The sequence below is a fragment of the Heterodontus francisci genome, chromosome 48, assembly GCF_036365525.1.
Source record: "Heterodontus francisci isolate sHetFra1 chromosome 48, sHetFra1.hap1, whole genome shotgun sequence".
Lineage (NCBI taxonomy): Eukaryota > Metazoa > Chordata > Chondrichthyes > Heterodontiformes > Heterodontidae > Heterodontus > Heterodontus francisci.
Window position 1 is genome coordinate 16,703,179 of NC_090418.1, and position 23,791 is coordinate 16,726,969.

General features: G+C 50.9%; 23 non-coding genes across 23 annotated transcripts; all 23 read right to left on the minus strand.

The window, feature by feature from the left end:
* Positions 1 to 1,512: 1,512 nt before the first annotated feature.
* Positions 1,513 to 1,584, minus strand: trnaq-uug (transfer RNA glutamine (anticodon UUG)). The gene has a single exon. It is a non-coding gene; the product is annotated as a tRNA-Gln (tRNA).
* A 318-nt stretch (positions 1,585 to 1,902) lies between these two features.
* On the minus strand, positions 1,903 to 1,974 carry trnaq-cug (transfer RNA glutamine (anticodon CUG)). The gene has a single exon. It is a non-coding gene; the product is annotated as a tRNA-Gln (tRNA).
* A 1,555-nt stretch (positions 1,975 to 3,529) lies between these two features.
* Positions 3,530 to 3,601, minus strand: trnaq-uug (transfer RNA glutamine (anticodon UUG)). The gene has a single exon. It is a non-coding gene; the product is annotated as a tRNA-Gln (tRNA).
* A 318-nt stretch (positions 3,602 to 3,919) lies between these two features.
* On the minus strand, positions 3,920 to 3,991 carry trnaq-cug (transfer RNA glutamine (anticodon CUG)). The gene has a single exon. It is a non-coding gene; the product is annotated as a tRNA-Gln (tRNA).
* Positions 3,992 to 5,546: 1,555 nt separating this feature from the next.
* On the minus strand, positions 5,547 to 5,618 carry trnaq-uug (transfer RNA glutamine (anticodon UUG)). Its single transcript has one exon. It is a non-coding gene; the product is annotated as a tRNA-Gln (tRNA).
* A 318-nt stretch (positions 5,619 to 5,936) lies between these two features.
* Positions 5,937 to 6,008, minus strand: trnaq-cug (transfer RNA glutamine (anticodon CUG)). Its single transcript has one exon. It is a non-coding gene; the product is annotated as a tRNA-Gln (tRNA).
* Positions 6,009 to 7,563: 1,555 nt separating this feature from the next.
* trnaq-uug (transfer RNA glutamine (anticodon UUG)) lies at positions 7,564 to 7,635 on the minus strand. Its single transcript has one exon. It is a non-coding gene; the product is annotated as a tRNA-Gln (tRNA).
* Positions 7,636 to 7,953: 318 nt separating this feature from the next.
* On the minus strand, positions 7,954 to 8,025 carry trnaq-cug (transfer RNA glutamine (anticodon CUG)). The gene has a single exon. It is a non-coding gene; the product is annotated as a tRNA-Gln (tRNA).
* A 1,555-nt stretch (positions 8,026 to 9,580) lies between these two features.
* Positions 9,581 to 9,652, minus strand: trnaq-uug (transfer RNA glutamine (anticodon UUG)). Its single transcript has one exon. It is a non-coding gene; the product is annotated as a tRNA-Gln (tRNA).
* Positions 9,653 to 9,970: 318 nt separating this feature from the next.
* Positions 9,971 to 10,042, minus strand: trnaq-cug (transfer RNA glutamine (anticodon CUG)). Its single transcript has one exon. It is a non-coding gene; the product is annotated as a tRNA-Gln (tRNA).
* A 1,555-nt stretch (positions 10,043 to 11,597) lies between these two features.
* On the minus strand, positions 11,598 to 11,669 carry trnaq-uug (transfer RNA glutamine (anticodon UUG)). Its single transcript has one exon. It is a non-coding gene; the product is annotated as a tRNA-Gln (tRNA).
* A 318-nt stretch (positions 11,670 to 11,987) lies between these two features.
* Positions 11,988 to 12,059, minus strand: trnaq-cug (transfer RNA glutamine (anticodon CUG)). The gene has a single exon. It is a non-coding gene; the product is annotated as a tRNA-Gln (tRNA).
* A 1,555-nt stretch (positions 12,060 to 13,614) lies between these two features.
* On the minus strand, positions 13,615 to 13,686 carry trnaq-uug (transfer RNA glutamine (anticodon UUG)). The gene has a single exon. It is a non-coding gene; the product is annotated as a tRNA-Gln (tRNA).
* A 318-nt stretch (positions 13,687 to 14,004) lies between these two features.
* trnaq-cug (transfer RNA glutamine (anticodon CUG)) lies at positions 14,005 to 14,076 on the minus strand. Its single transcript has one exon. It is a non-coding gene; the product is annotated as a tRNA-Gln (tRNA).
* Positions 14,077 to 15,631: 1,555 nt separating this feature from the next.
* On the minus strand, positions 15,632 to 15,703 carry trnaq-uug (transfer RNA glutamine (anticodon UUG)). The gene has a single exon. It is a non-coding gene; the product is annotated as a tRNA-Gln (tRNA).
* A 318-nt stretch (positions 15,704 to 16,021) lies between these two features.
* Positions 16,022 to 16,093, minus strand: trnaq-cug (transfer RNA glutamine (anticodon CUG)). The gene has a single exon. It is a non-coding gene; the product is annotated as a tRNA-Gln (tRNA).
* A 1,555-nt stretch (positions 16,094 to 17,648) lies between these two features.
* trnaq-uug (transfer RNA glutamine (anticodon UUG)) lies at positions 17,649 to 17,720 on the minus strand. Its single transcript has one exon. It is a non-coding gene; the product is annotated as a tRNA-Gln (tRNA).
* Positions 17,721 to 18,038: 318 nt separating this feature from the next.
* On the minus strand, positions 18,039 to 18,110 carry trnaq-cug (transfer RNA glutamine (anticodon CUG)). The gene has a single exon. It is a non-coding gene; the product is annotated as a tRNA-Gln (tRNA).
* Positions 18,111 to 19,665: 1,555 nt separating this feature from the next.
* trnaq-uug (transfer RNA glutamine (anticodon UUG)) lies at positions 19,666 to 19,737 on the minus strand. Its single transcript has one exon. It is a non-coding gene; the product is annotated as a tRNA-Gln (tRNA).
* Positions 19,738 to 20,055: 318 nt separating this feature from the next.
* Positions 20,056 to 20,127, minus strand: trnaq-cug (transfer RNA glutamine (anticodon CUG)). Its single transcript has one exon. It is a non-coding gene; the product is annotated as a tRNA-Gln (tRNA).
* Positions 20,128 to 21,682: 1,555 nt separating this feature from the next.
* On the minus strand, positions 21,683 to 21,754 carry trnaq-uug (transfer RNA glutamine (anticodon UUG)). The gene has a single exon. It is a non-coding gene; the product is annotated as a tRNA-Gln (tRNA).
* A 318-nt stretch (positions 21,755 to 22,072) lies between these two features.
* On the minus strand, positions 22,073 to 22,144 carry trnaq-cug (transfer RNA glutamine (anticodon CUG)). Its single transcript has one exon. It is a non-coding gene; the product is annotated as a tRNA-Gln (tRNA).
* Positions 22,145 to 23,699: 1,555 nt separating this feature from the next.
* trnaq-uug (transfer RNA glutamine (anticodon UUG)) lies at positions 23,700 to 23,771 on the minus strand. The gene has a single exon. It is a non-coding gene; the product is annotated as a tRNA-Gln (tRNA).
* Positions 23,772 to 23,791: the final 20 nt, after the last annotated feature.

Here is a 23,791-nt window from a genome sequence, read left to right on the forward strand (position 1 = left end):
TTCTCTTTTACAAAAGCACAGACGACATCGAACAGAACTGTGGAATGTTTCCTGCGCAGGAAGAGGCCAGACGCAATATCAGCAACCACTTACATCTGCACAGCAGCCTTGGAGTAAGAAAATATCTGCAAGACACTTTGCAGCACTATCCGACATCATTTGCGGCGAGCCTCTTCAGAAGGATATATTTGCACAGCTGATCAAAAGCTTGATCCAATCCTTTGCTTTGAAAGAGCGCCTCAAACAAGGACAAAGAGCGAGAAAGGCCGTCGCTTTTAAGGAGGCAATTGCAGAGCTTAGCGAACAGGCAGCTGAAGGCACGGCCACCGACGCTATAATCGGGGCAGCCAAAGAGTTCAAGATGGGAGGAGCGCAGAGATTCTGCTAGCTTTGAACAGCTGAATGAGCTTACGGCGATACGCAGGGGCGAGGCGGCAAAGGAATTTTAAACAGGCATGGGAATTCGAAAAATCAGCGGTCGTCAGAGCGGTTGACAATGTCGTTGCGCCAACACAGGGTTGCTGGGTGAGCTGCACTAGGTGCCAATTAGGACCTGGGCAGCAGAGATTTCCATGAGCTCGCATTTACGGAGGGTGCAAACCGGAAGGATGTCCGCCGGCGTTTTGGAATAGTCAAGTCCACAGGTAACAGAGGCACGGATGAAGACGTCAGCAGCGGATCAGCTGAGGCAGGGACTTAGTCGCGTGACGTTGCAGAGGTGCAAGTAGGTGTCCTTGCTGATGGACCAGACGTGCGGGTGGCGGACCGGCTAAGGCTCAAGTGGGACACCGAGCTTTCCAATCGTGTGTCTCAGCGTCAGATAGCGGTCGGGAATGGGGATAAAGTCAATGCCTCGGCAACGGGGTTTGTGACGGGGAGCTGCACTGCAAATGGCCATACCTTGCTGAGCCCTCCAAATAGCAATGCATTTTCACGAGCAAATTGCAAGCACTGGACATTGTAATTTCCAGTCTGCATTCCGGCTTAATCTTTTCTCAGGCACACCTTCAGCTTCCCCACTAGTTGTTCTCAAGGTGTGGATGCTGTGCAACTCGGACAGTCCAGGCTGCAGCTTCTAATGTCACTGCTTGTGTTTGCCATTTCTCAGCACACTCTAGTTTGGCACACTTGCCAGATGATCAGTTTATAAACGTTGCAAGGCAGTGAAGCAAGCAACGATGACATGCACATTTGCTCGAGGGCAAGAAGACAATCGTTGTGACGCCTGCATTTGATGAAACCCTCTTGAATTTGTTGAAGCGCCACTGCTGAATGCAGATTGCAAAGAAATGCTGTGCTCACGCCATTGTCCTGTGCAGTGCAGGCACTGAGGACACGGAACAAGCTGCAACGTCGCTCTGCTGCAGACGTGGATCAGGCTGATGTTGCAATTGGACATTGAAGCTCAATCCTCTTGATGAAGACAAGAAAGGCTCAGCAGCAGCATTTCAGCTCCATGTGCCGAACGCTTGTGTGTCCCAAATTTAACAGCAGCTGGGACAACAAGAATGCCGGTTCCACCGAGATTTGAACTCGGATCGCTGGATTCAAAGTCCAGAGTGCTCACCATTACACCATGGAACCAAGTGGCTGTCCTGTGCCAGGGCTACAGTCTTTTCTCCAACTCCCCTGGCATTCTCAGTCCCTGCAAGCATCCCTGACTGCACTTGAATGCAATATGTCGTCTGACGGAAAGCAGTGCATGCTTTCAATGGAAGATTTCACCAGCTGCACCGAGTGCAAGAGTGGATCACGTGGCAGGCAGCTGGCATAAGAGTAGCAGTCAGACGGATGGCAATGGAAAGTGATCTGGGCGGAAAATTTTCCTCCTGAATTGGACCTTGTTGTGAAATTGCAGAAGCTGCCCTTTTTGCAAATGGAATCGCGCGGAGTGAGAAAATAAGGTTCCACCGAGATTTGAACTCGGATCGCTGGATTCAGAGCCCAGAGTGCTCACCATTACACCATGGAACCCAGAGGCAACTTTGCCTTTGCAAGTTGTCAATCAGACATAGCTTTCTCTTTTACAAAAGCACAGACGACATCGAACAGAACTGTGGAATGTTTCCTGCGCAGGAAGAGGCCAGACGCAATATCAGCAACCACTTACATCTGCACAGCAGCCTTGGAGTAAGAAAATATCTGCAAGACACTTTGCAGCACTATCCGACATCATTTGCGGCGAGCCTCTTCAGAAGGATATATTTGCACAGCTGATCAAAAGCTTGATCCAATCCTTTGCTTTGAAAGAGCGCCTCAAACAAGGACAAAGAGCGAGAAAGGCCGTCGCTTTTAAGGAGGCAATTGCAGAGCTTAGCGAACAGGCAGCTGAAGGCACGGCCACCGACGCTATAATCGGGGCAGCCAAAGAGTTCAAGATGGGAGGAGCGCAGAGATTCTGCTAGCTTTGAACAGCTGAATGAGCTTACGGCGATACGCAGGGGCGAGGCGGCAAAGGAATTTTAAACAGGCATGGGAATTCGAAAAATCAGCGGTCGTCAGAGCGGTTGACAATGTCGTTGCGCCAACACAGGGTTGCTGGGTGAGCTGCACTAGGTGCCAATTAGGACCTGGGCAGCAGAGATTTCCATGAGCTCGCATTTACGGAGGGTGCAAACCGGAAGGATGTCCGCCGGCGTTTTGGAATAGTCAAGTCCACAGGTAACAGAGGCACGGATGAAGACGTCAGCAGCGGATCAGCTGAGGCAGGGACTTAGTCGCGTGACGTTGCAGAGGTGCAAGTAGGTGTCCTTGCTGATGGACCAGACGTGCGGGTGGCGGACCGGCTAAGGCTCAAGTGGGACACCGAGCTTTCCAATCGTGTGTCTCAGCGTCAGATAGCGGTCGGGAATGGGGATAAAGTCAATGCCTCGGCAACGGGGTTTGTGACGGGGAGCTGCACTGCAAATGGCCATACCTTGCTGAGCCCTCCAAATAGCAATGCATTTTCACGAGCAAATTGCAAGCACTGGACATTGTAATTTCCAGTCTGCATTCCGGCTTAATCTTTTCTCAGGCACACCTTCAGCTTCCCCACTAGTTGTTCTCAAGGTGTGGATGCTGTGCAACTCGGACAGTCCAGGCTGCAGCTTCTAATGTCACTGCTTGTGTTTGCCATTTCTCAGCACACTCTAGTTTGGCACACTTGCCAGATGATCAGTTTATAAACGTTGCAAGGCAGTGAAGCAAGCAACGATGACATGCACATTTGCTCGAGGGCAAGAAGACAATCGTTGTGACGCCTGCATTTGATGAAACCCTCTTGAATTTGTTGAAGCGCCACTGCTGAATGCAGATTGCAAAGAAATGCTGTGCTCACGCCATTGTCCTGTGCAGTGCAGGCACTGAGGACACGGAACAAGCTGCAACGTCGCTCTGCTGCAGACGTGGATCAGGCTGATGTTGCAATTGGACATTGAAGCTCAATCCTCTTGATGAAGACAAGAAAGGCTCAGCAGCAGCATTTCAGCTCCATGTGCCGAACGCTTGTGTGTCCCAAATTTAACAGCAGCTGGGACAACAAGAATGCCGGTTCCACCGAGATTTGAACTCGGATCGCTGGATTCAAAGTCCAGAGTGCTCACCATTACACCATGGAACCAAGTGGCTGTCCTGTGCCAGGGCTACAGTCTTTTCTCCAACTCCCCTGGCATTCTCAGTCCCTGCAAGCATCCCTGACTGCACTTGAATGCAATATGTCGTCTGACGGAAAGCAGTGCATGCTTTCAATGGAAGATTTCACCAGCTGCACCGAGTGCAAGAGTGGATCACGTGGCAGGCAGCTGGCATAAGAGTAGCAGTCAGACGGATGGCAATGGAAAGTGATCTGGGCGGAAAATTTTCCTCCTGAATTGGACCTTGTTGTGAAATTGCAGAAGCTGCCCTTTTTGCAAATGGAATCGCGCGGAGTGAGAAAATAAGGTTCCACCGAGATTTGAACTCGGATCGCTGGATTCAGAGCCCAGAGTGCTCACCATTACACCATGGAACCCAGAGGCAACTTTGCCTTTGCAAGTTGTCAATCAGACATAGCTTTCTCTTTTACAAAAGCACAGACGACATCGAACAGAACTGTGGAATGTTTCCTGCGCAGGAAGAGGCCAGACGCAATATCAGCAACCACTTACATCTGCACAGCAGCCTTGGAGTAAGAAAATATCTGCAAGACACTTTGCAGCACTATCCGACATCATTTGCGGCGAGCCTCTTCAGAAGGATATATTTGCACAGCTGATCAAAAGCTTGATCCAATCCTTTGCTTTGAAAGAGCGCCTCAAACAAGGACAAAGAGCGAGAAAGGCCGTCGCTTTTAAGGAGGCAATTGCAGAGCTTAGCGAACAGGCAGCTGAAGGCACGGCCACCGACGCTATAATCGGGGCAGCCAAAGAGTTCAAGATGGGAGGAGCGCAGAGATTCTGCTAGCTTTGAACAGCTGAATGAGCTTACGGCGATACGCAGGGGCGAGGCGGCAAAGGAATTTTAAACAGGCATGGGAATTCGAAAAATCAGCGGTCGTCAGAGCGGTTGACAATGTCGTTGCGCCAACACAGGGTTGCTGGGTGAGCTGCACTAGGTGCCAATTAGGACCTGGGCAGCAGAGATTTCCATGAGCTCGCATTTACGGAGGGTGCAAACCGGAAGGATGTCCGCCGGCGTTTTGGAATAGTCAAGTCCACAGGTAACAGAGGCACGGATGAAGACGTCAGCAGCGGATCAGCTGAGGCAGGGACTTAGTCGCGTGACGTTGCAGAGGTGCAAGTAGGTGTCCTTGCTGATGGACCAGACGTGCGGGTGGCGGACCGGCTAAGGCTCAAGTGGGACACCGAGCTTTCCAATCGTGTGTCTCAGCGTCAGATAGCGGTCGGGAATGGGGATAAAGTCAATGCCTCGGCAACGGGGTTTGTGACGGGGAGCTGCACTGCAAATGGCCATACCTTGCTGAGCCCTCCAAATAGCAATGCATTTTCACGAGCAAATTGCAAGCACTGGACATTGTAATTTCCAGTCTGCATTCCGGCTTAATCTTTTCTCAGGCACACCTTCAGCTTCCCCACTAGTTGTTCTCAAGGTGTGGATGCTGTGCAACTCGGACAGTCCAGGCTGCAGCTTCTAATGTCACTGCTTGTGTTTGCCATTTCTCAGCACACTCTAGTTTGGCACACTTGCCAGATGATCAGTTTATAAACGTTGCAAGGCAGTGAAGCAAGCAACGATGACATGCACATTTGCTCGAGGGCAAGAAGACAATCGTTGTGACGCCTGCATTTGATGAAACCCTCTTGAATTTGTTGAAGCGCCCCTGCTGAATGCAGATTGCAAAGAAATGCTGTGCTCACGCCATTGTCCTGTGCAGTGCAGGCACTGAGGACACGGAACAAGCTGCAACGTCGCTCTGCTGCAGACGTGGATCAGGCTGATGTTGCAATTGGACATTGAAGCTCAATCCTCTTGATGAAGACAAGAAAGGCGCAGCAGCAGCATTTCAGCTCCATGTGCCGAACGCTTGTGTGTCCCAAATTTAACAGCAGCTGGGACAACAAGAATGCCGGTTCCACCGAGATTTGAACTCGGATCGCTGGATTCAAAGTCCAGAGTGCTCACCATTACACCATGGAACCAAGTGGCTGTCCTGTGCCAGGGCTACAGTCTTTTCTCCAACTCCCCTGGCATTCTCAGTCCCTGCAAGCATCCCTGACTGCACTTGAATGCAATATGTCGTCTGACGGAAAGCAGTGCATGCTTTCAATGGAAGATTTCACCAGCTGCACCGAGTGCAAGAGTGGATCACGTGGCAGGCAGCTGGCATAAGAGTAGCAGTCAGACGGATGGCAATGGAAAGTGATCTGGGCGGAAAATTTTCCTCCTGAATTGGACCTTGTTGTGAAATTGCAGAAGCTGCCCTTTTTGCAAATGGAATCGCGCGGAGTGAGAAAATAAGGTTCCACCGAGATTTGAACTCGGATCGCTGGATTCAGAGCCCAGAGTGCTCACCATTACACCATGGAACCCAGAGGCAACTTTGCCTTTGCAAGTTGTCAATCAGACATAGCTTTCTCTTTTACAAAAGCACAGACGACATCGAACAGAACTGTGGAATGTTTCCTGCGCAGGAAGAGGCCAGACGCAATATCAGCAACCACTTACATCTGCACAGCAGCCTTGGAGTAAGAAAATATCTGCAAGACACTTTGCAGCACTATCCGACATCATTTGCGGCGAGCCTCTTCAGAAGGATATATTTGCACAGCTGATCAAAAGCTTGATCCAATCCTTTGCTTTGAAAGAGCGCCTCAAACAAGGACAAAGAGCGAGAAAGGCCGTCGCTTTTAAGGAGGCAATTGCAGAGCTTAGCGAACAGGCAGCTGAAGGCACGGCCACCGACGCTATAATCGGGGCAGCCAAAGAGTTCAAGATGGGAGGAGCGCAGAGATTCTGCTAGCTTTGAACAGCTGAATGAGCTTACGGCGATACGCAGGGGCGAGGCGGCAAAGGAATTTTAAACAGGCATGGGAATTCGAAAAATCAGCGGTCGTCAGAGCGGTTGACAATGTCGTTGCGCCAACACAGGGTTGCTGGGTGAGCTGCACTAGGTGCCAATTAGGACCTGGGCAGCAGAGATTTCCATGAGCTCGCATTTACGGAGGGTGCAAACCGGAAGGATGTCCGCCGGCGTTTTGGAATAGTCAAGTCCACAGGTAACAGAGGCACGGATGAAGACGTCAGCAGCGGATCAGCTGAGGCAGGGACTTAGTCGCGTGACGTTGCAGAGGTGCAAGTAGGTGTCCTTGCTGATGGACCAGACGTGCGGGTGGCGGACCGGCTAAGGCTCAAGTGGGACACCGAGCTTTCCAATCGTGTGTCTCAGCGTCAGATAGCGGTCGGGAATGGGGATAAAGTCAATGCCTCGGCAACGGGGTTTGTGACGGGGAGCTGCACTGCAAATGGCCATACCTTGCTGAGCCCTCCAAATAGCAATGCATTTTCACGAGCAAATTGCAAGCACTGGACATTGTAATTTCCAGTCTGCATTCCGGCTTAATCTTTTCTCAGGCACACCTTCAGCTTCCCCACTAGTTGTTCTCAAGGTGTGGATGCTGTGCAACTCGGACAGTCCAGGCTGCAGCTTCTAATGTCACTGCTTGTGTTTGCCATTTCTCAGCACACTCTAGTTTGGCACACTTGCCAGATGATCAGTTTATAAACGTTGCAAGGCAGTGAAGCAAGCAACGATGACATGCACATTTGCTCGAGGGCAAGAAGACAATCGTTGTGACGCCTGCATTTGATGAAACCCTCTTGAATTTGTTGAAGCGCCCCTGCTGAATGCAGATTGCAAAGAAATGCTGTGCTCACGCCATTGTCCTGTGCAGTGCAGGCACTGAGGACACGGAACAAGCTGCAACGTCGCTCTGCTGCAGACGTGGATCAGGCTGATGTTGCAATTGGACATTGAAGCTCAATCCTCTTGATGAAGACAAGAAAGGCGCAGCAGCAGCATTTCAGCTCCATGTGCCGAACGCTTGTGTGTCCCAAATTTAACAGCAGCTGGGACAACAAGAATGCCGGTTCCACCGAGATTTGAACTCGGATCGCTGGATTCAAAGTCCAGAGTGCTCACCATTACACCATGGAACCAAGTGGCTGTCCTGTGCCAGGGCTACAGTCTTTTCTCCAACTCCCCTGGCATTCTCAGTCCCTGCAAGCATCCCTGACTGCACTTGAATGCAATATGTCGTCTGACGGAAAGCAGTGCATCCTTTCAATGGAAGATTTCACCAGCTGCACCGAGTGCAAGAGTGGATCACGTGGCAGGCAGCTGGCATAAGAGTAGCAGTCAGACGGATGGCAATGGAAAGTGATCTGGGCGGAAAATTTTCCTCCTGAATTGGACCTTGTTGTGAAATTGCAGAAGCTGCCCTTTTTGCAAATGGAATCGCGCGGAGTGAGAAAATAAGGTTCCACCGAGATTTGAACTCGGATCGCTGGATTCAGAGCCCAGAGTGCTCACCATTACACCATGGAACCCAGAGGCAACTTTGCCTTTGCAAGTTGTCAATCAGACATAGCTTTCTCTTTTACAAAAGCACAGACGACATCGAACAGAACTGTGGAATGTTTCCTGCGCAGGAAGAGGCCAGACGCAATATCAGCAACCACTTACATCTGCACAGCAGCCTTGGAGTAAGAAAATATCTGCAAGACACTTTGCAGCACTATCCGACATCATTTGCGGCGAGCCTCTTCAGAAGGATATATTTGCACAGCTGATCAAAAGCTTGATCCAATCCTTTGCTTTGAAAGAGCGCCTCAAACAAGGACAAAGAGCGAGAAAGGCCGTCGCTTTTAAGGAGGCAATTGCAGAGCTTAGCGAACAGGCAGCTGAAGGCACGGCCACCGACGCTATAATCGGGGCAGCCAAAGAGTTCAAGATGGGAGGAGCGCAGAGATTCTGCTAGCTTTGAACAGCTGAATGAGCTTACGGCGATACGCAGGGGCGAGGCGGCAAAGGAATTTTAAACAGGCATGGGAATTCGAAAAATCAGCGGTCGTCAGAGCGGTTGACAATGTCGTTGCGCCAACACAGGGTTGCTGGGTGAGCTGCACTAGGTGCCAATTAGGACCTGGGCAGCAGAGATTTCCATGAGCTCGCATTTACGGAGGGTGCAAACCGGAAGGATGTCCGCCGGCGTTTTGGAATAGTCAAGTCCACAGGTAACAGAGGCACGGATGAAGACGTCAGCAGCGGATCAGCTGAGGCAGGGACTTAGTCGCGTGACGTTGCAGAGGTGCAAGTAGGTGTCCTTGCTGATGGACCAGACGTGCGGGTGGCGGACCGGCTAAGGCTCAAGTGGGACACCGAGCTTTCCAATCGTGTGTCTCAGCGTCAGATAGCGGTCGGGAATGGGGATAAAGTCAATGCCTCGGCAACGGGGTTTGTGACGGGGAGCTGCACTGCAAATGGCCATACCTTGCTGAGCCCTCCAAATAGCAATGCATTTTCACGAGCAAATTGCAAGCACTGGACATTGTAATTTCCAGTCTGCATTCCGGCTTAATCTTTTCTCAGGCACACCTTCAGCTTCCCCACTAGTTGTTCTCAAGGTGTGGATGCTGTGCAACTCGGACAGTCCAGGCTGCAGCTTCTAATGTCACTGCTTGTGTTTGCCATTTCTCAGCACACTCTAGTTTGGCACACTTGCCAGATGATCAGTTTATAAACGTTGCAAGGCAGTGAAGCAAGCAACGATGACATGCACATTTGCTCGAGGGCAAGAAGACAATCGTTGTGACGCCTGCATTTGATGAAACCCTCTTGAATTTGTTGAAGCGCCCCTGCTGAATGCAGATTGCAAAGAAATGCTGTGCTCACGCCATTGTCCTGTGCAGTGCAGGCACTGAGGACACGGAACAAGCTGCAACGTCGCTCTGCTGCAGACGTGGATCAGGCTGATGTTGCAATTGGACATTGAAGCTCAATCCTCTTGATGAAGACAAGAAAGGCGCAGCAGCAGCATTTCAGCTCCATGTGCCGAACGCTTGTGTGTCCCAAATTTAACAGCAGCTGGGACAACAAGAATGCCGGTTCCACCGAGATTTGAACTCGGATCGCTGGATTCAAAGTCCAGAGTGCTCACCATTACACCATGGAACCAAGTGGCTGTCCTGTGCCAGGGCTACAGTCTTTTCTCCAACTCCCCTGGCATTCTCAGTCCCTGCAAGCATCCCTGACTGCACTTGAATGCAATATGTCGTCTGACGGAAAGCAGTGCATCCTTTCAATGGAAGATTTCACCAGCTGCACCGAGTGCAAGAGTGGATCACGTGGCAGGCAGCTGGCATAAGAGTAGCAGTCAGACGGATGGCAATGGAAAGTGATCTGGGCGGAAAATTTTCCTCCTGAATTGGACCTTGTTGTGAAATTGCAGAAGCTGCCCTTTTTGCAAATGGAATCGCGCGGAGTGAGAAAATAAGGTTCCACCGAGATTTGAACTCGGATCGCTGGATTCAGAGCCCAGAGTGCTCACCATTACACCATGGAACCCAGAGGCAACTTTGCCTTTGCAAGTTGTCAATCAGACATAGCTTTCTCTTTTACAAAAGCACAGACGACATCGAACAGAACTGTGGAATGTTTCCTGCGCAGGAAGAGGCCAGACGCAATATCAGCAACCACTTACATCTGCACAGCAGCCTTGGAGTAAGAAAATATCTGCAAGACACTTTGCAGCACTATCCGACATCATTTGCGGCGAGCCTCTTCAGAAGGATATATTTGCACAGCTGATCAAAAGCTTGATCCAATCCTTTGCTTTGAAAGAGCGCCTCAAACAAGGACAAAGAGCGAGAAAGGCCGTCGCTTTTAAGGAGGCAATTGCAGAGCTTAGCGAACAGGCAGCTGAAGGCACGGCCACCGACGCTATAATCGGGGCAGCCAAAGAGTTCAAGATGGGAGGAGCGCAGAGATTCTGCTAGCTTTGAACAGCTGAATGAGCTTACGGCGATACGCAGGGGCGAGGCGGCAAAGGAATTTTAAACAGGCATGGGAATTCGAAAAATCAGCGGTCGTCAGAGCGGTTGACAATGTCGTTGCGCCAACACAGGGTTGCTGGGTGAGCTGCACTAGGTGCCAATTAGGACCTGGGCAGCAGAGATTTCCATGAGCTCGCATTTACGGAGGGTGCAAACCGGAAGGATGTCCGCCGGCGTTTTGGAATAGTCAAGTCCACAGGTAACAGAGGCACGGATGAAGACGTCAGCAGCGGATCAGCTGAGGCAGGGACTTAGTCGCGTGACGTTGCAGAGGTGCAAGTAGGTGTCCTTGCTGATGGACCAGACGTGCGGGTGGCGGACCGGCTAAGGCTCAAGTGGGACACCGAGCTTTCCAATCGTGTGTCTCAGCGTCAGATAGCGGTCGGGAATGGGGATAAAGTCAATGCCTCGGCAACGGGGTTTGTGACGGGGAGCTGCACTGCAAATGGCCATACCTTGCTGAGCCCTCCAAATAGCAATGCATTTTCACGAGCAAATTGCAAGCACTGGACATTGTAATTTCCAGTCTGCATTCCGGCTTAATCTTTTCTCAGGCACACCTTCAGCTTCCCCACTAGTTGTTCTCAAGGTGTGGATGCTGTGCAACTCGGACAGTCCAGGCTGCAGCTTCTAATGTCACTGCTTGTGTTTGCCATTTCTCAGCACACTCTAGTTTGGCACACTTGCCAGATGATCAGTTTATAAACGTTGCAAGGCAGTGAAGCAAGCAACGATGACATGCACATTTGCTCGAGGGCAAGAAGACAATCGTTGTGACGCCTGCATTTGATGAAACCCTCTTGAATTTGTTGAAGCGCCCCTGCTGAATGCAGATTGCAAAGAAATGCTGTGCTCACGCCATTGTCCTGTGCAGTGCAGGCACTGAGGACACGGAACAAGCTGCAACGTCGCTCTGCTGCAGACGTGGATCAGGCTGATGTTGCAATTGGACATTGAAGCTCAATCCTCTTGATGAAGACAAGAAAGGCGCAGCAGCAGCATTTCAGCTCCATGTGCCGAACGCTTGTGTGTCCCAAATTTAACAGCAGCTGGGACAACAAGAATGCCGGTTCCACCGAGATTTGAACTCGGATCGCTGGATTCAAAGTCCAGAGTGCTCACCATTACACCATGGAACCAAGTGGCTGTCCTGTGCCAGGGCTACAGTCTTTTCTCCAACTCCCCTGGCATTCTCAGTCCCTGCAAGCATCCCTGACTGCACTTGAATGCAATATGTCGTCTGACGGAAAGCAGTGCATCCTTTCAATGGAAGATTTCACCAGCTGCACCGAGTGCAAGAGTGGATCACGTGGCAGGCAGCTGGCATAAGAGTAGCAGTCAGACGGATGGCAATGGAAAGTGATCTGGGCGGAAAATTTTCCTCCTGAATTGGACCTTGTTGTGAAATTGCAGAAGCTGCCCTTTTTGCAAATGGAATCGCGCGGAGTGAGAAAATAAGGTTCCACCGAGATTTGAACTCGGATCGCTGGATTCAGAGCCCAGAGTGCTCACCATTACACCATGGAACCCAGAGGCAACTTTGCCTTTGCAAGTTGTCAATCAGACATAGCTTTCTCTTTTACAAAAGCACAGACGACATCGAACAGAACTGTGGAATGTTTCCTGCGCAGGAAGAGGCCAGACGCAATATCAGCAACCACTTACATCTGCACAGCAGCCTTGGAGTAAGAAAATATCTGCAAGACACTTTGCAGCACTATCCGACATCATTTGCGGCGAGCCTCTTCAGAAGGATATATTTGCACAGCTGATCAAAAGCTTGATCCAATCCTTTGCTTTGAAAGAGCGCCTCAAACAAGGACAAAGAGCGAGAAAGGCCGTCGCTTTTAAGGAGGCAATTGCAGAGCTTAGCGAACAGGCAGCTGACGGCACGGCCACCGACGCTATAATCGGGGCAGCCAAAGAGTTCAAGATGGGAGGAGCGCAGAGATTCTGCTAGCTTTGAACAGCTGAATGAGCTTACGGCGATACGCAGGGGCGAGGCGGCAAAGGAATTTTAAACAGGCATGGGAATTCGAAAAATCAGCGGTCGTCAGAGCGGTTGACAATGTCGTTGCGCCAACACAGGGTTGCTGGGTGAGCTGCACTAGGTGCCAATTAGGACCTGGGCAGCAGAGATTTCCATGAGCTCGCATTTACGGAGGGTGCAAACCGGAAGGATGTCCGCCGGCGTTTTGGAATAGTCAAGTCCACAGGTAACAGAGGCACGGATGAAGACGTCAGCAGCGGATCAGCTGAGGCAGGGACTTAGTCGCGTGACGTTGCAGAGGTGCAAGTAGGTGTCCTTGCTGATGGACCAGACGTGCGGGTGGCGGACCGGCTGAGGCTCAAGTGGGACACCGAGGTTTCCAATCGTGTGTCTCAGCGTCAGATAGCGGTCGGGAATGGGGATAAAGTCAATGCCTCGGCAACGGGGTTTGTGACGGGGAGCTGCACTGCAAATGGCCATACCTTGCTGAGCCCTCCAAATAGCAATGCATTTTCACGAGCAAATTGCAAGCACTGGACATTGTAATTTCCAGTCTGCATTCCGGCTTAATCTTTTCTCAGGCACACCTTCAGCTTCCCCACTAGTTGTTCTCAAGGTGTGGATGCTGTGCAACTCGGACAGTCCAGGCTGCAGCTTCTAATGTCACTGCTTGTGTTTGCCATTTCTCAGCACACTCTAGTTTGGCACACTTGCCAGATGATCAGTTTATAAACGTTGCAAGGCAGTGAAGCAAGCAACGATGACATGCACATTTGCTCGAGGGCAAGAAGACAATCGTTGTGACGCCTGCATTTGATGAAACCCTCTTGAATTTGTTGAAGCGCCCCTGCTGAATGCAGATTGCAAAGAAATGCTGTGCTCACGCCATTGTCCTGTGCAGTGCAGGCACTGAGGACACGGAACAAGCTGCAACGTCGCTCTGCTGCAGACGTGGATCAGGCTGATGTTGCAATTGGACATTGAAGCTCAATCCTCTTGATGAAGACAAGAAAGGCGCAGCAGCAGCATTTCAGCTCCATGTGCCGAACGCTTGTGTGTCCCAAATTTAACAGCAGCTGGGACAACAAGAATGCCGGTTCCACCGAGATTTGAACTCGGATCGCTGGATTCAAAGTCCAGAGTGCTCACCATTACACCATGGAACCAAGTGGCTGTCCTGTGCCAGGGCTACAGTCTTTTCTCCAACTCCCCTGGCATTCTCAGTCCCTGCAAGCATCCCTGACTGCACTTGAATGCAATATGTCGTCTGACGGAAAGCAGTGCATCCTTTCAATGGAAGATTTCACCAGCTGCACCGAGTGCAAGAGTGGATCACGTGGCAGGCAGCTGGCATAAGAGTAGCAGTCAGACGGATGGCAATGGAAAGTGATCTGGGCGGAAAATTTTCCTCCTGAATTGGATCTTGTTGTGAAATTGCAGAAGCTGCCCTTTTTGCAAATGGAATCGCGCGGAGTGAGAAAATAAGGTTCCACCGAGATTTGAACTCGGATCGCTGGATTCAGAGCCCAGAGTGCTCACCATTACACCATGGAACCCAGAGGCAACTTTGCCTTTGCAAGTTGTCAATCAGACATAGCTTTCTCTTTTACAAAAGCACAGACGACATCGAACAGAACTGTGGAATGTTTCCTGCGCAGGAAGAGGCCAGACGCAATATCAGCAACCACTTACATCTGCACAGCAGCCTTGGAGTAAGAAAATATCTGCAAGACACTTTGCAGCACTATCCGACATCATTTGCGGCGAGCCTCTTCAGAAGGATATATTTGCACAGCTGATCAAAAGCTTGATCCAATCCTTTGCTTTGAAAGAGCGCCTCAAACAAGGACAAAGAGCGAGAAAGGCCGTCGCTTTTAAGGAGGCAATTGCAGAGCTTAGCGAACAGGCAGCTGACGGCACGGCCACCGACGCTATAATCGGGGCAGCCAAAGAGTTCAAGATGGGAGGAGCGCAGAGATTCTGCTAGCTTTGAACAGCTGAATGAGCTTACGGCGATACGCAGGGGCGAGGCGTCAAAGGAATTTTAAACAGGCATGGGAATTCGAAAAATCAGCGGTCGTCAGAGCGGTTGACAATGTCGTTGCGCCAACACAGGGTTGCTGGGTGAGCTGCACTAGGTGCCAATTAGGACCTGGGCAGCAGAGATTTCCATGAGCTCGCATTTACGGAGGGTGCAAACCGGAAGGATGTCCGCCGGCGTTTTGGAATAGTCAAGTCCACAGGTAACAGAGGCACGGATGAAGACGTCAGCAGCGGATCAGCTGAGGCAGGGACTTAGTCGCGTGACGTTGCAGAGGTGCAAGTAGGTGTCCTTGCTGATGGACCAGACGTGCGGGTGGCGGACCGGCTAAGGCTCAAGTGGGACACCGAGCTTTCCAATCGTGTGTCTCAGCGTCAGATAGCGGTCGGGAATGGGGATAAAGTCAATGCCTCGGCAACGGGGTTTGTGACGGGGAGCTGCACTGCAAATGGCCATACCTTGCTGAGCCCTCCAAATAGCAATGCATTTTCACGAGCAAATTGCAAGCACTGGACATTGTAATTTCCAGTCTGCATTCCGGCTTAATCTTTTCTCAGGCACACCTTCAGCTTCCCCACTAGTTGTTCTCAAGGTGTGGATGCTGTGCAACTCGGACAGTCCAGGCTGCAGCTTCTAATGTCACTGCTTGTGTTTGCCATTTCTCAGCACACTCTAGTTTGGCACACTTGCCAGATGATCAGTTTATAAACGTTGCAAGGCAGTGAAGCAAGAAACGATGACATGCACATTTGCTCGAGGGCAAGAAGACAATCGTTGTGACGCCTGCATTTGATGAAACCCTCTTGAATTTGTTGAAGCGCCCCTGCTGAATGCAGATTGCAAAGAAATGCTGTGCTCACGCCATTGTCCTGTGCAGTGCAGGCACTGAGGACACGGAACAAGCTGCAACGTCGCTCTGCTGCAGACGTGGATCAGGCTGATGTTGCAATTGGACATTGAAGCTCAATCCTCTTGATGAAGACAAGAAAGGCGCAGCAGCAGCATTTCAGCTCCATGTGCCGAACGCTTGTGTGTCCCAAATTTAACAGCAGCTGGGACAACAAGAATGCCGGTTCCACCGAGATTTGAACTCGGATCGCTGGATTCAAAGTCCAGAGTGCTCACCATTACACCATGGAACCAAGTGGCTGTCCTGTGCCAGGGCTACAGTCTTTTCTCCAACTCCCCTGGCATTCTCAGTCCCTGCAAGCATCCCTGACTGCACTTGAATGCAATATGTCGTCTGACGGAAAGCAGTGCATCCTTTCAATGGAAGATTTCACCAGCTGCACCGAGTGCAAGAGTGGATCACGTGGCAGGCAGCTGGCATAAGAGTAGCAGTCAGACGGATGGCAATGGAAAGTGATCTGGGCGGAAAATTTTCCTCCTGAATTGGACCTTGTTGTGAAATTGCAGAAGCTGCCCTTTTTGCAAATGGAATCGCGCGGAGTGAGAAAATAAGGTTCCACCGAGATTTGAACTCGGATCGCTGGATTCAGAGCCCAGAGTGCTCACCATTACACCATGGAACCCAGAGGCAACTTTGCCTTTGCAAGTTGTCAATCAGACATAGCTTTCTCTTTTACAAAAGCACAGACGACATCGAACAGAACTGTGGAATGTTTCCTGCGCAGGAAGAGGCCAGACGCAATATCAGCAACCACTTACATCTGCACAGCAGCCTTGGAGTAAGAAAATATCTGCAAGACACTTTGCAGCACTATCCGACATCATTTGCGGCGAGCCTCTTCAGAAGGATATATTTGCACAGCTGATCAAAAGCTTGATCCAATCCTTTGCTTTGAAAGAGCGCCTCAAACAAGGACAAAGAGCGAGAAAGGCCGTCGCTTTTAAGGAGGCAATTGCAGAGCTTAGCGAACAGGCAGCTGAAGGCACGGCCACCGACGCTATAATCGGGGCAGCCAAAGAGTTCAAGATGGGAGGAGCGCAGAGATTCTGCTAGCTTTGAACAGCTGAATGAGCTTACGGCGATACGCAGGGGCGAGGCGGCAAAGGAATTTTAAACAGGCATGGGAATTCGAAAAATCAGCGGTCGTCAGAGCGGTTGACAATGTCGTTGCGCCAACACAGGGTTGCTGGGTGAGCTGCACTAGGTGCCAATTAGGACCTGGGCAGCAGAGATTTCCATGAGCTCGCATTTACGGAGGGTGCAAACCGGAAGGATGTCCGCCGGCGTTTTGGAATAGTCAAGTCCACAGGTAACAGAGGCACGGATGAAGACGTCAGCAGCGGATCAGCTGAGGCAGGGACTTAGTCGCGTGACGTTGCAGAGGTGCAAGTAGGTGTCCTTGCTGATGGACCAGACGTGCGGGTGGCGGACCGGCTAAGGCTCAAGTGGGACACCGAGCTTTCCAATCGTGTGTCTCAGCGTCAGATAGCGGTCGGGAATGGGGATAAAGTCAATGCCTCGGCAACGGGGTTTGTGACGGGGAGCTGCACTGCAAATGGCCATACCTTGCTGAGCCCTCCAAATAGCAATGCATTTTCACGAGCAAATTGCAAGCACTGGACATTGTAATTTCCAGTCTGCATTCCGGCTTAATCTTTTCTCAGGCACACCTTCAGCTTCCCCACTAGTTGTTCTCAAGGTGTGGATGCTGTGCAACTCGGACAGTCCAGGCTGCAGCTTCTAATGTCACTGCTTGTGTTTGCCATTTCTCAGCACACTCTAGTTTGGCACACTTGCCAGATGATCAGTTTATAAACGTTGCAAGGCAGTGAAGCAAGCAACGATGACATGCACATTTGCTCGAGGGCAAGAAGACAATCGTTGTGACGCCTGCATTTGATGAAACCCTCTTGAATTTGTTGAAGCGCCCCTGCTGAATGCAGATTGCAAAGAAATGCTGTGCTCACGCCATTGTCCTGTGCAGTGCAGGCACTGAGGACACGGAACAAGCTGCAACGTCGCTCTGCTGCAGACGTGGATCAGGCTGATGTTGCAATTGGACATTGAAGCTCAATCCTCTTGATGAAGACAAGAAAGGCGCAGCAGCAGCATTTCAGCTCCATGTGCCGAACGCTTGTGTGTCCCAAATTTAACAGCAGCTGGGACAACAAGAATGCCAGTTCCACCGAGATTTGAACTCGGATCGCTGGATTCAAAGTCCAGAGTGCTCACCATTACACCATGGAACCAAGTGGCTGTCCTGTGCCAGGGCTACAGTCTTTTCTCCAACTCCCCTGGCATTCTCAGTCCCTGCAAGCATCCCTGACTGCACTTGAATGCAATATGTCGTCTGACGGAAAGCAGTGCATCCTTTCAATGGAAGATTTCACCAGCTGCACCGAGTGCAAGAGTGGATCACGTGGCAGGCAGCTGGCATAAGAGTAGCAGTCAGACGGATGGCAATGGAAAGTGATCTGGGCGGAAAATTTTCCTCCTGAATTGGATCTTGTTGTGAAATTGCAGAAGCTGCCCTTTTTGCAAATGGAATCGCGCGGAGTGAGAAAATAAGGTTCCACCGAGATTTGAACTCGGATCGCTGGATTCAGAGCCCAGAGTGCTCACCATTACACCATGGAACCCAGAGGCAACTTTGCCTTTGCAAGTTGTCAATCAGACATAGCTTTCTCTTTTACAAAAGCACAGACGACATCGAACAGAACTGTGGAATGTTTCCTGCGCAGGAAGAGGCCAGACGCAATATCAGCAACCACTTACATCTGCACAGCAGCCTTGGAGTAAGAAAATATCTGCAAGACACTTTGCAGCACTATCCGACATCATTTGCGGCGAGCCTCTTCAGAAGGATATATTTGCACAGCTGATCAAAAGCTTGATCCAATCCTTTGCTTTGAAAGAGCGCCTCAAACAAGGACAAAGAGCGAGAAAGGCCGTCGCTTTTAAGGAGGCAATTGCAGAGCTTAGCGAACAGGCAGCTGACGGCACGGCCACCGACGCTATAATCGGGGCAGCCAAAGAGTTCAAGATGGGAGGAGCGCAGAGATTCTGCTAGCTTTGAACAGCTGAATGAGCTTACGGCGATACGCAGGGGCGAGGCGTCAAAGGAATTTTAAACAGGCATGGGAATTCGAAAAATCAGCGGTCGTCAGAGCGGTTGACAATGTCGTTGCGCCAACACAGGGTTGCTGGGTGAGCTGCACTAGGTGCCAATTAGGACCTGGGCAGCAGAGATTTCCATGAGCTCGCATTTACGGAGGGTGCAAACCGGAAGGATGTCCGCCGGCGTTTTGGAATAGTCAAGTCCACAGGTAACAGAGGCACGGATGAAGACGTCAGCAGCGGATCAGCTGAGGCAGGGACTTAGTCGCGTGACGTTGCAGAGGTGCAAGTAGGTGTCCTTGCTGATGGACCAGACGTGCGGGTGGCGGACCGGCTAAGGCTCAAGTGGGACACCGAGCTTTCCAATCGTGTGTCTCAGCGTCAGATAGCGGTCGGGAATGGGGATAAAGTCAATGCCTCGGCAACGGGGTTTGTGACGGGGAGCTGCACTGCAAATGGCCATACCTTGCTGAGCCCTCCAAATAGCAATGCATTTTCACGAGCAAATTGCAAGCACTGGACATTGTAATTTCCAGTCTGCATTCCGGCTTAATCTTTTCTCAGGCACACCTTCAGCTTCCCCACTAGTTGTTCTCAAGGTGTGGATGCTGTGCAACTCGGACAGTCCAGGCTGCAGCTTCTAATGTCACTGCTTGTGTTTGCCATTTCTCAGCACACTCTAGTTTGGCACACTTGCCAGATGATCAGTTTATAAACGTTGCAAGGCAGTGAAGCAAGAAACGATGACATGCACATTTGCTCGAGGGCAAGAAGACAATCGTTGTGACGCCTGCATTTGATGAAACCCTCTTGAATTTGTTGAAGCGCCCCTGCTGAATGCAGATTGCAAAGAAATGCTGTGCTCACGCCATTGTCCTGTGCAGTGCAGGCACTGAGGACACGGAACAAGCTGCAACGTCGCTCTGCTGCAGACGTGGATCAGGCTGATGTTGCAATTGGACATTGAAGCTCAATCCTCTTGATGAAGACAAGAAAGGCGCAGCAGCAGCATTTCAGCTCCATGTGCCGAACGCTTGTGTGTCCCAAATTTAACAGCAGCTGGGACAACAAGAATGCCGGTTCCACCGAGATTTGAACTCGGATCGCTGGATTCAAAGTCCAGAGTGCTCACCATTACACCATGGAACCAAGTGGCTGTCCTGTGCCAGGGCTACAGTCTTTTCTCCAACTCCCCTGGCATTCTCAGTCCCTGCAAGCATCCCTGACTGCACTTGAATGCAATATGTCGTCTGACGGAAAGCAGTGCATCCTTTCAATGGAAGATTTCACCAGCTGCACCGAGTGCAAGAGTGGATCACGTGGCAGGCAGCTGGCATAAGAGTAGCAGTCAGACGGATGGCAATGGAAAGTGATCTGGGCGGAAAATTTTCCTCCTGAATTGGACCTTGTTGTGAAATTGCAGAAGCTGCCCTTTTTGCAAATGGAATCGCGCGGAGTGAGAAAATAAGGTTCCACCGAGATTTGAACTCGGATCGCTGGATTCAGAGCCCAGAGTGCTCACCATTACACCATGGAACCCAGAGGCAACTTTGCCTTTGCAAGTTGTCAATCAGACATAGCTTTCTCTTTTACAAAAGCACAGACGACATCGAACAGAACTGTGGAATGTTTCCTGCGCAGGAAGAGGCCAGACGCAATATCAGCAACCACTTACATCTGCACAGCAGCCTTGGAGTAAGAAAATATCTGCAAGACACTTTGCAGCACTATCCGACATCATTTGCGGCGAGCCTCTTCAGAAGGATATATTTGCACAGCTGATCAAAAGCTTGATCCAATCCTTTGCTTTGAAAGAGCGCCTCAAACAAGGACAAAGAGCGAGAAAGGCCGTCGCTTTTAAGGAGGCAATTGCAGAGCTTAGCGAACAGGCAGCTGACGGCACGGCCACCGACGCTATAATCGGGGCAGCCAAAGAGTTCAAGATGGGAGGAGCGCAGAGATTCTGCTAGCTTTGAACAGCTGAATGAGCTTACGGCGATACGCAGGGGCGAGGCGGCAAAGGAATTTTAAACAGGCATGGGAATTCGAAAAATCAGCGGTCGTCAGAGCGGTTGACAATGTCGTTGCGCCAACACAGGGTTGCTGGGTGAGCTGCACTAGGTGCCAATTAGGACCTGGGCAGCAGAGATTTCCATGAGCTCGCATTTACGGAGGGTGCAAACCGGAAGGATGTCCGCCGGCGTTTTGGAATAGTCAAGTCCACAGGTAACAGAGGCACGGATGAAGACGTCAGCAGCGGATCAGCTGAGGCAGGGACTTAGTCGCGTGACGTTGCAGAGGTGCAAGTAGGTGTCCTTGCTGATGGACCAGACGTGCGGGTGGCGGACCGGCTAAGGCTCAAGTGGGACACCGAGCTTTCCAATCGTGTGTCTCAGCGTCAGATAGCGGTCGGGAATGGGGGTAAAGTCAATGCCTCGGCAACGGGGTTTGTGACGGGGAGCTGCACTGCAAATGGCCATACCTTGCTGAGCCCTCCAAATAGCAATGCATTTTCACGAGCAAATTGCAAGCACTGGACATTGTAATTTCCAGTCTGCATTCCGGCTTAATCTTTTCTCAGGCACACCTTCAGCTTCCCCACTAGTTGTTCTCAAGGTGTGGATGCTGTGCAACTCGGACAGTCCAGGCTGCAGCTTCTAATGTCACTGCTTGTGTTTGCCATTTCTCAGCACACTCTAGTTTGGCACACTTGCCAGATGATCAGTTTATAAACGTTGCAAGGCAGTGAAGCAAGAAACGATGACATGCACATTTGCTCGAGGGCAAGAAGACAATCGTTGTGACGCCTGCATTTGATGAAACCCTCTTGAATTTGTTGAAGCGCCCCTGCTGAATGCAGATTGCAAAGAAATGCTGTGCTCACGCCATTGTCCTGTGCAGTGCAGGCACTGAGGACACGGAACAAGCTGCAACGTCGCTCTGCTGCAGACGTGGATCAGGCTGATGTTGCAATTGGACATTGAAGCTCAATCCTCTTGATGAAGACAAGAAAGGCGCAGCAGCAGCATTTCAGCTCCATGTGCCGAACGCTTGTGTGTCCCAAATTTAACAGCAGCTGGGACAACAAGAATGCCGGTTCCACCGAGATTTGAACTCGGATCGCTGGATTCAAAGTCCAGAGTGCTCACCATTACACCATGGAACCAAGTGGCTGTCCTGTGCCAGGGCTACAGTCTTTTCTCCAACTCCCCTGGCATTCTCAGTCCCTGCAAGCATCCCTGACTGCACTTGAATGCAATATGTCGTCTGACGGAAAGCAGTGCATCCTTTCAATGGAAGATTTCACCAGCTGCACCGAGTGCAAGAGTGGATCACGTGGCAGGCAGCTGGCATAAGAGTAGCAGTCAGACGGATGGCAATGGAAAGTGATCTGGGCGGAAAATTTTCCTCCTGAATTGGACCTTGTTGTGAAATTGCAGAAGCTGCCCTTTTTGCAAATGGAATCGCGCGGAGTGAGAAAATAAGGTTCCACCGAGATTTGAACTCGGATCGCTGGATTCAGAGCCCAGAGTGCTCACCATTACACCATGGAACCCAGAGGCAACTTTGCCTTTGCAAGTTGTCAATCAGACATAGCTTTCTCTTTTACAAAAGCACAGACGACATCGAACAGAACTGTGGAATGTTTCCTGCGCAGGAAGAGGCCAGACGCAATATCAGCAACCACTTACATCTGCACAGCAGCCTTGGAGTAAGAAAATATCTGCAAGACACTTTGCAGCACTATCCGACATCATTTGCGGCGAGCCTCTTCAGAAGGATATATTTGCACAGCTGATCAAAAGCTTGATCCAATCCTTTGCTTTGAAAGAGCGCCTCAAACAAGGACAAAGAGCGAGAAAGGCCGTCGCTTTTAAGGAGGCAATTGCAGAGCTTAGCGAACAGGCAGCTGACGGCACGGCCACCGACGCTATAATCGGGGCAGCCAAAGAGTTCAAGATGGGAGGAGCGCAGAGATTCTGCTAGCTTTGAACAGCTGAATGAGCTTACGGCGATACGCAGGGGCGAGGCGGCAAAGGAATTTTAAACAGGCATGGGAATTCGAAAAATCAGCGGTCGTCAGAGCGGTTGACAATGTCGTTGCGCCAACACAGGGTTGCTGGGTGAGCTGCACTAGGTGCCAATTAGGACCTGGGCAGCAGAGATTTCCATGAGCTCGCATTTACGGAGGGTGCAAACCGGAAGGATGTCCGCCGGCGTTTTGGAATAGTCAAGTCCACAGGTAACAGAGGCACGGATGAAGACGTCAGCAGCGGATCAGCTGAGGCAGGGACTTAGTCGCGTGACGTTGCAGAGGTGCAAGTAGGTGTCCTTGCTGATGGACCAGACGTGCGGGTGGCGGACCGGCTAAGGCTCAAGTGGGACACCGAGCTTTCCAATCGTGTGTCTCAGCGTCAGATAGCGGTCGGGAATGGGGGTAAAGTCAATGCCTCGGCAACGGGGTTTGTGACGGGGAGCTGCACTGCAAATGGCCATACCTTGCTGAGCCCTCCAAATAGCAATGCATTTTCACGAGCAAATTGCAAGCACTGGACATTGTAATTTCCAGTCTGCATTCCGGCTTAATCTTTTCTCAGGCACACCTTCAGCTTCCCCACTAGTTGTTCTCAAGGTGTGGATGCTGTGCAACTCGGACAGTCCAGGCTGCAGCTTCTAATGTCACTGCTTGTGTTTGCCATTTCTCAGCACACTCTAGTTTGGCACACTTGCCAGATGATCAGTTTATAAACGTTGCAAGGCAGTGAAGCAAGAAACGATGACATGCACATTTGCTCGAGGGCAAGAAGACAATCGTTGTGACGCCTGCATTTGATGAAACCCTCTTGAATTTGTTGAAGCGCCCCTGCTGAATGCAGATTGCAAAGAAATGCTGTGCTCACGCCATTGTCCTGTGCAGTGCAGGCACTGAGGACACGGAACAAGCTGCAACGTCGCTCTGCTGCAGACGTGGATCAGGCTGATGTTGCAATTGGACATTGAAGCTCAATCCTCTTGATGAAGACAAGAAAGGCGCAGCAGCAGCATTTCAGCTCCATGTGCCGAACGCTTGTGTGTCCCAAATTTAACAGCAGCTGGGACAACAAGAATGCCGGTTCCACCGAGATTTGAACTCGGATCGCTGGATTCAAAGTCCAGAGTGCTCACCATTACACCATGGAACCAAGTGGCTGTCCTGTGCCAG